The sequence below is a fragment of the Candoia aspera genome, chromosome 8 (genome assembly GCF_035149785.1).
Source record: "Candoia aspera isolate rCanAsp1 chromosome 8, rCanAsp1.hap2, whole genome shotgun sequence".
NCBI classification, from domain to species: domain Eukaryota; kingdom Metazoa; phylum Chordata; class Lepidosauria; order Squamata; family Boidae; genus Candoia; species Candoia aspera.
The window spans coordinates 77,542,738-77,555,560 of NC_086160.1; positions in this window are offsets into that span (position 1 = coordinate 77,542,738).

Consider the following 12,823-nt stretch of genomic DNA (forward strand, 5'->3'; position numbering starts at 1 on the left):
CTCCTTGTGACCCCCAACCCTCTTCTGAGCTGGGGAGAGCCAACCGCAGAGTTATGGCTGTGGAGTGGGATCGCTGGAGGGGGCGGAATGCCTCAGGAGTCCTGCGCAGGACTCACCCTGGCACTCAACCCTCCAGGCCTTGCCAGTCCTGTTGGGGTCTCAGAGGCTGGCTGCGGATTCTGTGACCAGAGATCCCCACAGCTCCATGGGCCCAGGCTGGAGAAGAGGACAGTTGGCCAGGGGAGGGTCCTGGGTGGGATAGATCAGCAACATTCACCCCTCCTTCCTCCCACTGAAGCACAGCAGCTTTAGCTGTCTGCAGGAAAAAAAGACTGTAGAAGGTATAGTGTGTGTGTGTGTGTGTGTGTGTGTGTGTGTGTGTAATCCTGAACTGAGTTATCACCAAGTCTCAGTCAGTTTCTAAGACGAGAATTGCCTTATCTCATCCAGAAGTTTAGTTAGAGGTGCCCCCTTGCTCCATTGTTCTTGCTGCAGTTTCTTTTTCATTAGAGTTGGGAACTCTCTTCTCCGTTCTTCCCAATCAACTATGTCAGGCCCTTTGTCCTATGCACATTTTTAAAGTTCTTTTAAAAAAATAATGTTAGATGCCATCATCAGAAAATTTGTGGCTAACCAAATATGTCAATTTCCTGCCCTTATTTCTTGAAGTCAAAAGGAACAAAACCATTGGAGAGGAGAGGAAGACGAAGAGGATGCCTTGGGAACCCGGCAGGGCGGGCCGCAGCAGTGGGTGCTGCCTGCCGGTCTGCTTTCTAGGATGGAGGCATGATCTTTACCGTATTTGATACTGTTCGTTGTGAACTGCCCAGGGTCCCCCGAGTGGGGGAGATGGGCGGTAATAAAAATATGGCAAACAAACAAACAAATCTTAAGGGAGGAGAACGTGCAACGTGCCTGGAGAGGCTTCTCCAAGGGACAGTTCCAGCAGCCTGGCCAGGCAGGCCTCTGCGGCTCCTGCCCACCAGCGGAAACGTAAAGGGGGTCTTCTGGGGAGGAGCCTTCCTCATAATGCAGAGCAACACGGAGGTGCTTTCAGTTCTCAACACTACAGCGATGCACTGCCTCTCTCAGACACACACGCACAAACTGGCTGCCGTTTACCCACTGCTGGTTTCAGGAGGCCCTACTTTTTCCACGCTCACCTTTTCCAACAATGCCCAGCTGAGCCTCTCGGATATCTCACCCTCTTCATTCCCTTTCTCCTTCCCCTGCCTGCAACCGTTTTTGAAAAGAATCGGAAACCGGTGTGTTTTTGCAAAGCGTTTATCGAGTTACATTTAATGACAAAGAGCTAGAATGCATTTTCTTGAAGGCTCAACAATTGGGGATCCATCAAGGAAATGAAAAGGATGACAGAAGAACGGGGGCTTTTGTCAGGGCCAGAGAAGCCCCCCCCCCCCGGAAAAGCTCTTTGAGGGGCTCTGTTTATTCCTCGCCCGGGCAAAGGCCTGTTTTTATTTACCCGTCTCTGGCATTTGAAGTCTGCGCAGCGGCCAGGCCCGGAACAAGGGTGGGATGCAGCATGGAGGGCAGCACGTTTTTTCCATTAAGGGGCGAGAGAGACCCACCTGACCCCCCAACTGGGAACAAGATGTCAGTGTCACAGAAGCTCTTTAGAAATTGAGGTTGGGGATAATCACCCTGGGTTCCCCCAGATGGTATGGGAACAGGTGATTCTCCCCACCACCCACCACCCGGCCCGCTTTCTTTTGTTTCCCATGGAGACTAAAGAGAGAAAGAGGCAGATTGTGGAGATATTCTCTTTGGACCTCCATTGTGTGCGGCTTGAGAAAATGGCTTCTTGGTCCGCGTCCAGAGGGGATGGGAGTCGAGGGCTGCTCGCACAAAGGAACTCGCTGCTGCGGCTTCAGTCCCGGCTGAAAGACAGCCTCGGCCTTGTTCTTGCCTCGCTCAGGGGATGCTTTGGGCCGCCGTCTCTGCGTCCTCCCTGCAGGACAAGGCCGCTTCCGCTCCAGGGCTCCGGGTTTCTGTGGTCTGGTCAAGCAAGGGCTCCTGCTCAATGGGGTGGTGGGGCGGTTGCTCTCCCACAGGGTCAGTGCGGCTTCCCAAGCTTCCCTGCCCTTGGTGATATTGGACTCCTCTCCCACGGAGGTCACGCTGGGGCCCATTAAGTTCTGCGCCACCTGTCCTCTAGAGGCTGGTCCAGCAGACAGCAACAGGGCATCCCCCGGCAGAGCGCCTGCTCCGACGGAGGCGACAGTCGGGCAAGAAGGCTTTCTCCGAGGCATCGCAGATCAGGTCAGCAGAAGATGCCATCCAGGCTGGGCCAATAGGTTTGGCCAACCAGTTCCATCAGGCTCAAGGTGGGCCCTCATTCATTTCAAGGGGTGCCCCCGTCAGAGGGCAGAAGAGATCCGTCTGGATGCCACCGAGCCAACTCAACCAAGTGCTGCACTCCAGGATGCCAGAGGGCCTTGCTTGGCCAGGCAGCAGGAACCCCATTCCCTGCCTGCCAGCGTGTCAGCCAGCCTGTCTACACGTGCCCAGCTGGATCTCGAGGACTTCCTCCCATCTCTCCAAGCGCTCGGAATATCCCTCCAGAATTGGCACAGTGATTAACATGGTGGCTTTGCCACGCACACAGAGGGAGAATTCTCCTATCCAACGAATGGGGGGGGGGGGAGTGCAGAGCTGGCTTATTTCACCCCTTCAAACATTCCCTCCTGGCACGTGTCCCTCTAAGGCAAACTGCTCCTCAAAGTCAGACCAGGTGCCTACATAAGACGCACTGACTAGTCAGACAACACACAGCAGCAAGCAGGGGAGAAAGGACTGGGATGTTCACATCCAAAAGACCCCACCTTTTTTTTTTAGGAACACATCAGTTTAGGAATGCCTGGAAAAGGGCTTAGGGGGCCAGGGCTTAGGGTCAGACAAGCTGAAATGGATGTGACTTTAAGTTGTGCGTGATTCTCGGTGGGGCTATGGCAAAAGGCCAACCAGCTGCTCCTCTGGAGACAAACAGGATTTCCCTGCTGGACACCTCAGAAAGCATCGGAGGTGACCCTCGTCTCACCCAGGGTGCCGGGTTGTGGTCCGTGTTCCTCGAGAGGGCCGAGGGGGCCCCTTTGGAGCCAGCCCGGCTGCTGCGGGATGAGGATGGCTGCAGGAGCGACCCCCACTGGGCCAGCCCTCACGAGGGGGGCAGCTGGGTCCAGTCTGGAGTGGCTGCTCGTCTGACCGGCCAGGGTGCCTCCCGAGCAAAGCTCCGTGGCTGGTGGGGGAACAACCCATTGCTGGTGGGGGGGGGTGAGATGTCCAGGCCGGACTCCTCTGCTGAGCCATGGGGTGCAACGGGATGAAACAGCCTCCGGTCACTGCCTTGGCAACAAATCCCCAGAGTCTGTGAGCACCTTTTCCAACAACACATTTGATTCGTAGGGAGAGGATTTCCTGAGCTGTAAAGACAATGTGCTTGTCGGGAAAATCCTGGTGATCTTGGGCCACCACGGAGCAGCACAGCTCTCCCCCTGCAGTCGCTTTCCTGGTAGCTGAGAGGATGCTGTGAGTGCACAGCTAAAAACATGCCCAGGAAGAAATGTTTTCTGGGGGAAAAAAAGTCGCAAAGAAGGAGGACAACACACAATTAGGACTGTTTGTGGGCTGGGTGTTTGATTGCTTTGCGCTCCAGACAATAATGGGAATGATCTGAAAATGATCAATCCAGGGTTTATTTAATATTGGAACAAGCTGTGTGGTTCAGTTCATCCCTCGGTTTCAAGTTTTCTGCAGTTTATGCCTTCAAAAAAATTAACTCTTTTAAAATATGACGTTCTTGAAGAGTACACACACATAACTATGTTACTGGAAAAGGTTTCAGTTTTTTCCTATTATTATTAGAGGGATACAACAAAAGTGTTTAAGCCTGTTTTGTATGTTGATTTAGTTTAATCTTAGTTTCGTTTAGTTTAGCTTTACTATTTACATGTAGTTTAATTTTAGTTTACTGTTTGTATTTGCCCAATTAATATAAATTGTTACTATTCATGTACACTTAAATATTTTTACTGGAAAATACTTTCAGATTGGCGTACTGAATTTAAGACATGGCATTGCTTAAATACTACTTTGTTAAGACTTATTAAAACATTTGCAGAAGAAGTGCAATTTTGATTTAAAAATCTTCCCTTCTAGGAAAATGATCAATTTTAGAGGATGGTTTTGCCCGTTAATATCTTTTCTTTCGATGTCTCAAAGAGCACAAATCCCCCACAGGTTGGAATCTGCCCACACTTTCCTCCCAGCCCAGATTGGAATTTTAATTTCCCCCTTTTTCCCCTTTTTTAGGATTTTTGCATCACTGCAAGAATACAGCCTCCATTATTCTACACAAGAGGCAGCCTTTGATAAAATTAAAAAGCCATAACGAGAAACATCTTACAGACATAATGAGGGAAAATAACTCCGCTGAATTTCCCTGCGTTTTTCAAATGGCAACGTAACCTGAGACCAGAACAGGGAGTGAGTTGGGGGAAACATAGCCTCACTGCACATATATTTTAGGATAATGTAGGCTTACTAATGCTACTTAAAAAAATCCAGATTTGTTACCATAATTCCTTTGTAAACACTTGGTGACTCTGCAACTGGAGCAGCTTAAGGCTGTGCTGCCTGAAGAATTCCCATTTTCCTCCCTGGATCTCGGGAGGGCGAGGTGAGGAGGGCCTGGATCCAGAGGCCAAGAGGCACCATGGGGGAGATGCTCTCCTGGTGAAACAAGACAGATTATCCTGTTGAGGCTCGGCTGTTAATCCGCTGAACGCTTGAACCTTGGAGAGGGTTTCAGCCCATCCATTGTGAGATAACAAGGCAAGCCACAAATTGTCCCCTTCCACCCCGGACAGGAGCTTCAATATGAGCGCCCAAGGGAAGGAGGGGAAAATGTGTCCTGTGTTTGCAAGGAAGCACCCACACGCCTCTGAGTGTGCAAATCAACTGATTCCACCTTGGTAAAAATGTTGCTGAATCCTTGTTTGAAGCCCAGTTGTGCTAAGCTGAATGAACAGTCGAGGATCGATGCTGTCAGATCAATAAAATATTAGCTGCAAAGAAAAGGATCACCAAAGCCATCATTCCATCATCCCCAGCTGAAAACAGATGCATTTTTCTTGTAGTCTTCATCCATATCTAGATATCCCCTCTGCATTTCCTAATAACAACAACAACAACAACAACCCCCCTCCTCCTCCTCCTCCTTCCTAACTACGCTTTTCTGCAGCCAGGAGCCAACATGTCTCCCTGGGAAGAGTCCCGCACAGCCCAGCCTGGATGTCGACCTCCAGTCGAAGGCACGGTGGCTGACTGCATGGACTGCTCGGTTGCAGTTTTTCAGCACTCCATGGGGCTTTCCCAAACAAAAGGAGGACAGGAGGAAATGCCAGGCACGGTGGTGCCCAGGGAGAGAAAGAGGAGGCAGGAGGAAGAAAGCCTTAACAGTAAAATATCTGACATCTTGGCCGAAGGATTCATGAAAATAGAGGGACATTCTGCGGATAGCACACCACACACCTCTGTTTTCTGTTGGGATCTTTTGAATTAAAGGTGTGCAATCCATTCTATGTTCATGTTTTCTTCACCTTAACAAGCATTTATGAAATACGATCTCATTCGCGTCCACTTAGGCTCCTGTTTTTACAATTAATCCCACCCCGGAGAGGAAGGAACATTTGGGTGATTGAGAGCCAGCCCAGCCGCAGGAAAATTCTGCCGTGTGCCTGAGTGTGCAAAATCTCACCACTGATGGACATTTCTTTAGGCCCACTGAATCCCTTGGGAGAATATGACCACCAGTGTGTTTGAAGAAAGAATTGACATTCCTAGTGATGGCTGGAATAAGGAGTACCCAAGAGTGATGGTAAATACAAACACTATGGGAGAGCGACACAATTTCTGGAGACTTTTTATGATGTGGGCATTTCAACATCCAGCACTTCATACTGTACTGGGATGTGTGAAAGATATTACGATGAAAGGCTTTCAAGCATCATCACATTAAAGATGAATCAAACTGATCGCTGCCATGTTAACAGCCCACTTCGTTTTTACTTCTCTAAAACTAGCCTTTAGACCTCTTTGTATAGAAAAGTAAAATAAAAATATTGTAAAGAATGTTTTTTAAAATAATATTTCAAATAGACAAAGTTCCATGATATGTTTTCTGGCTGAGTTCCATTTTCTGATATCCAAACAATTCTTTCTTCCTAGAATACCAGCAATAAATAATGCTAATTAAAGACAATATAAAACTTCAAAACAATTGAAGTAGGTTGAACTGCAACTAACATTCCTTTGCAAATGCCATTTTAAAGTATTTATCTTTAAAATAATTTTAATTGGAAGCTTAGCTCTTTTGAAGCCTGTAGTTTATAAGCCACCTGTATTTACTCAAGAAATATTTACTAAAAAGGCAAATCTGGAGTGATGTACAGCCTCATTTGGCTTCCGAAATGGTTACCAAGACACTTTAAATTGGTTTGAGGGAAGACACGACTTCTGGGTAACAACCTCGCCATGACCAACTCACTCCTTCTAAATGCAGGGTGTGATAAAAACCGTTCTGCGTCCTTTTTTCAGCTTCCACGTGGGGCTTTTCTGCATGGGAGAAAACGTGAATCACATCCTTGTTATTAACAGTTGGCACTTAACCGCATTCAGCGGTTCCTCCAGACAGACTGCTGGCTATTGTGAGCCTTCGAGGCAGACCCAGACATCCCTCCTTAAGTGCTTCCAGAAGTCGGGGGAAGGAGGACCCTCACCTTGCGAAAGAGCATCTTGCTGCTTGCAACAAGCCAGCCTCTTCCTCCCTCTTCTGCGGGGAAGTCATCCGCGGCTGCAAAGCGGTTGCTGGAAGGAGAGTGGGTGGGCTGTGCTTGCGATTCGCCGCTGTCTTCATTGGCTGGGCTACTGGGGGGGGAGGGGGTTCTTCTGCCTGGCCGAACGCCCACATGGGTGCCTTGTTTGGAGAGGCCTTTCCACCTCCTGCCCCCCCCCCCCGCATGTGTGGCGCTTGATTAAATGCATCCTCCAAAACACACTCCCTTTACAAGGATTCTCCTCCTAAAAACAAGAAAGGGCAGAATTGCTGCCCCCCTTTCTTATGTATACTTAAAACTCTAAGCAGGACTGGGCAGCAATATTTCCTCAGGCACGCCGAGTAACTTCACTTCCCTGTAAAGTTTTCACCCACTCTCCACTTCTTCGTTTCCCCCACTGTTGCCATTTTAAGGCCCAGCACACATGTTCCTCTTCCCACCACATCCTTTTTTTCCTCTTATGCCTTGTCTTTTAAGAATGTGGCTGTTCAAAGGCAAGGAAACTTACCGACTCCAGGCCAGGGGGCCACCCGGCTTCCTCTGCACGAGATCCCAGAGCCAGACTCCTCCTGAGGAGATCTGCCTGCAGGAATGATTGTGCCCATGCCCTTTCTCTCTCTGATTAGCAACTGGGGAGGGGGGATCCTGAGCATGGGGGGACCAGGGTTAGAGGGATCAGGAAGAGGGGAAGGGGGTGATTTCTTCAGGATGCTGCTTCAGAGCACAGATTTTGGGGGGGGGGGAGAAAACGGCACATCTCCCCGAGGGATGCCACCATTTCCAATGACACCTTTCATCAGAACCAGCACCCACCGCCCACCGCCCGACATCACATGCCTGGCCCTTCTAGGTAGCCGGCATGGAGAGAGGGGAGGACAGAAAGCAGCCCTCCCCAGCACCAGGAAGGCCAGCAGGGCACCTACCAGCCCCAGAAGGGAGCTGCTCTGAGCAGGAGCAGCTTCCTTGGGTGGGCAAAGGGGGCACTAAAGGCCGGGAAGGGGCGCGGCACATGGAGGGCGGGGGGGCCTTGAATGATCTCCCCAGGCTGGGCCATTTCCATCCACCTCAACACAGCTGTTGCAGCCATCACACCCGGAGGGGGCTCTGAGGGCCACAGGGGACAGCAGGGGGGACTCTGAGGCCACAATGGCTCACCTTTCCTTTGACACCCCAAAATGAGGGAGGTCCCCAAAAGAAGACCCAAAGACAAGAGGGCCCAGAGGTGACTTGGACCCAGCCAGTGTCCGGCAAGGTGCAGCAAGGGGCCCAGGGCCCTGAGGCTCTGGCGGGAGCTGCAGGTCCTGCCTGGGTCCCCATCAGAGCCGGGCTGACCCTGTCCCACCTGCAGCCCCGCAGCTGGAAGGTTCTCCAGAAAGGCTGGAGTTCCTTGCCCGCACAAACCACCCCCCTGCCCCCCTCCCACACCCAGAGCCACCCAAGGGGGGTCAATTTGGATTTGATTTCTCCGCCTTTTGTCATCTTCCTTTTTATTTAAATCACTTTCATGGGCATGGTGCTTTTCCAACTTTGGTCCTTTGTTCTCCATCATTCCATTTCTGTCATTTACTGAATTATTGGATCCCTTGTTTTTTGTTTTTGTTTTTGAGAGAGAGAGAGAGAGATTGTTTCGTTCCCCCAATTTGGTGGTTTCTGTGAATTGTCCCTAATTCATCCCATCTCTGAGGTCATGAGAAAACCCTTTTTGATCCAGGACCGAGGCCAGACCCGGTCTGCAGGGCCGCAGCTCAGCCCTAGACGGAGTGGCAGAGTAAGCCAGGATCAGCTGATCTCATGGGGAGTGTGTTCCTTAACGATTATATTGGTGATTGAAGTGCTGTGCCTTCTAGCCCAGACGGCATGGCCACCAGAAGGGGCCTCCTCCGCCCATCCTTCCTTTTACCAGCCTTTGCCTTCCTTCAAACGTAAACTCCCTCCAGGCAACGACTGCTGAAAGCCTGGCACAGTACAGGTAATGCCCGTGCCCTTTTAGCAAGTCCTCCTCATCTCAGAGGGCCTGGCATGCTCTGCGCCCATCTCCAAGTGGGGAGGAATCTCCATCAGCATGAGAGTCCCCCCACACCCGCCAATCCTTTCCTTCCTGCCTCTCTGGCTCCTGTTCCCAATTCCTGCTGGGCCCACCTTCCCAAGGGCACAGGTGGCAACGTCTCCCAGACCGTACACACCTTCAGGCTGCCCTGCAAAGGCTCTTTAATGCCAGCACAGCTGAGGAGGAGTTCAGCTGGTCTCATGCCTGGAGAGGCAGGAAGAAGAGGGACGCTTGTGCCCGGTTAAGGCAAGGGCAGAAATGCCCTTGCAGCAGAGCTCTGGCGTGATGCCTGGATTGTGGCTCAGCCCCGTCTCCCTCCTGAGTCACGGACCTCCGGACGGGCAGAAGGCCGCGTTCTGCATGAATACAATCCAGAGGGAAAAAGCCATTCTGATGGCTGACACGAATGGATAGATGGAAGCCAAGCAAGGGGGTACTGAAGAAGTGATGGGGCCACTCAGAATTGGTGGCATAGAACAAGGTCGGTTTGTTTTGAAGGTTAAGCATATTGTCAGCCTTACAAAGTAGACCAGGCAGGAAACAACGACCAGATCAGCTAATTTGAGTTTACTGCAAGGTTACATTAACAGAATCTTGCAAGTCTGAAAGGACAAATTTCCCACCGTCCCCTTTACAGCCCATGAAACTGGGGAGGGTCCCTTCTGAGCCCCTTGCCCCACCCACGTTCCTGCTGCGGGCTCAGCTGCCTTTTATCTGACTGCCCCTTGCCTGTGTCTCATCCTGTCTCACAAGGTCATTCCGCATACCATTACATATATGTATTCAGCATCTGTATTCAAACATACACATGACAAAGGAACAAATATAAATCTAAAAAATGACTAACTTATGTTGAAAGATTCAGAAATTAGCAAGAGATTCAAGGGTGATGACAAGTTCTGAATGTGGGACAGACCGTTTAGTAATTGATTTAATAGTGACTTCCGGAGGAAGAAATGGACTGAAGGTGGCTCTGAAAAGCAAAGCCGATCACAGTGGAATGAAGAGCTGGCAAGTAGACCAGCTCTTCGAAATCCCTCTGGACAGAGGGAGGACTTGAGATTGCCCACAAGTGCTCCAGACGAGGAGACCCACAAGACAGCAGTCTCCAGCAAGTTTACAGCTCTGGGAGACAAGGCAAGAGCCATCTTGCTCAAACTGCAGTCAGTGCCTTTGAAAGTGTGAGAATCCAGCCTGCCTCTGACTCAGAAAACGAAACTCTTTCTGAGTCAGAGGAGGAAATAGAAACTTACCAGGATGAAACCAGGAAAGCAAAACCCAGAGATGAGTCAGCAGTGCGGGAAGAGTCACAGGTGCTGATTGGCCAAGATTCGGAGGAGGATTTGAATCCTCCAATCAGCGCGTGCCAACGAAGGGCAGAAAAGCGTGAGAAGGAGAAGGCAGCCCAATTGGCTGCAGAAAGGAACAGGTGCACGAGGGATCGGCATAAAAGGCAGATGCACAAACAGCAAGCTGCTGGAGACAACCGATCCTACAAGCCTGCAGCATCCACAGAAGAGTCCTTACCAGTGTCAGAGACAGCGTCTGTTACCGAAGAGGAATCAGCACCAGTGTTCTCCACCAAAGAGGACTTGAATCCTGCTTCTGCTGCCACCGAGGATCTTCTCACCAAACCCAGCAACCTCAGTCTCGCGTCCAGCCTCGAATCTCCACAGTCACCTTGTGCGCGTTCCAGGCTCGCTTCTCACCCCGTTTCGAGATTCCAGCCATGTCCAGGGTCTCGAGTCCAGTCTTGTCATGCCTCCAGTCTGCAGTCTCGCCCCGAGCCTTCAATGCAGCCTTGCAATGTTTCTAGATTGCTGCTTGGTTCCAGGTCTCCGTACAGCTTCAGTGTGCCTTCAACCTCCAGTCTTGCTGTGGATCTTCGGTCCAGTCCAGCTGCACTTTGGGTGCTTGACCTTGTTCAGGGGTTCCACACCTATCTAGTCTAGGGCTTCCAGCCAAGTCCAGCCTTGCTCCGAGTTCCCAGCCTTGCTCCAAGTTTCCAGTCCAGAGTATTCATCCTAGTCCAGGGCTTCCAGTCGACTCCAGCCTTGCTCCCAGTTTTCAGCCTTGTTATGAGTCTTCAGTCTCCAGTCTCCAGTCCAGCACAAGTCATCGAGCCCAGTCCAGTCCTTAGATCCCAGAAGTATCCAGGGGGTTCTGGTCAGCCCCGCCCAGTGTTCCAGTGCCTGCCTAGTATGAGTGGTGTTCCAGTTCAAGATCATTTGACTCCAGCTTCAGTGGCATCTCGCACTCCAGCTTCTCTCAGCCTTCCAGTCTCCATTAAAGAGTCCTGCTCCACTGCCTTGCTGCGGTCTCCTCCTACAGTCTTGCTGGTTTCCTTGTTGCTGCCCCACTGGTCTTGACTGAACTCAGTTCTTTCTTGATTCTATGGACTTGTTTATTGAAAATAGTTATTAATAAGAGTATTTTTGATATTTAATCTGCCTAGCCGCCTCTGAGTCTGATCAGGACAGAAAGGACACCAATTTCACATACTTCCTTTCCTAATCACTTTTGGAAATTGCTTGTTAACTGCTTTCCAGTTACAACTGGACTAAGGGTCCAGATAAATTTGAAATAAGATTTTGGAATTAATTATAAAGAATCCTTCCTGTGGGAAAATGCTTTTGTTTTGAATTTTTTAAAAAAAATAATAAGGTAAGTTTCAAAAAATTGGACACTAGAGGGAACTAGAGGGAACTAAAGATTACAATTAAAGGAAAAGAACACATAAACTTGACTTACAATTACAGAATGAAACAAAATATTCTAACATTGGATATATTGAAGGACAGACTACAAGAAAGACATGGAAAAAGATGTCACACAGGACATCTAAAAGAAACTGCCTGATATCTTAATAATTAAAAGCAATATACAAATAACAAACCAAGAGAGTGACCTGGATATTTTCCTATACTGGACTTACAAAAGAGGCTTGCTAAAGCTTTAAAGAATCTTCTGAGAAGGACAAAGAAAAAAACGAAAAGAAATCAAATTCTACGACATTATTTGAATGGACTAAAGATTAAAATTTTTAGAAGTAAAAGGAAGGAATATAAAGTTGGTTTATTTGATCAAGGTTAAAATAGATATGTTGTTATCTCTGGTAATCCTTAATGGACTCTTGCTGACACCAGGACTGAAATGACGATGCTTTATGGATTTGTTTATAGATAAGAGATGGGATATGGGAAGAAGAAATAATTTTTGTATGTTAAAAGAAGGTGATAAGTTACTAAAACTGTTTATACTTGTGATGAAGGTGGGAAGTCACTTCTTTATATATTTCTTTTCCTTTTCTTCATGATATTCTTTTCTTTTCTCTTTCTCTTTCTCTTTTTTCTCTTTTTTCCTTCTTTTCTGCACCATCTGCTCTTTTTATTCTTCTATCTTTTTTAGTTTGTGTTAGTTTGTATTGCTTTAATAAAATTCTATAAAAAAAGCAATCAGGTCAACAGTGGATGTTGAGGAAAAAATAGATATGGAAGAAAAGTGGAAAAATTAAAGAAAGAAGAGTAGAAATATATAAAATTCAAACCTTGCATTAGAAAACAGATTAACCACCCAGCTGAATTAATGGAAAATGCACCGAAGATGTGAAAGCTGCTTGGAACAAAATGAAAGGAATTACACTAGAGAGGGAAACAGAAGTGTTTGGAGTTAACACTCATGAGAAATATGCAAATGGATACTTCTTAGAATGATGAAGTGGAAGAGGATGTGGATGAATTAAAAATGAACATACCGTAATTATTCTAAAAATTAGGGTCAGATAAATGTGTATCCTGAGAAAAAGATATTTCAAATAATGTAATTAGTGAGAGCAAGGAAAAATTTAAATTTCATGAGGCAGAGAAAATGCAGAATGATTTTGATGGAAATAAATCATTATTTTGGGTGAAAAGGGCTAAAC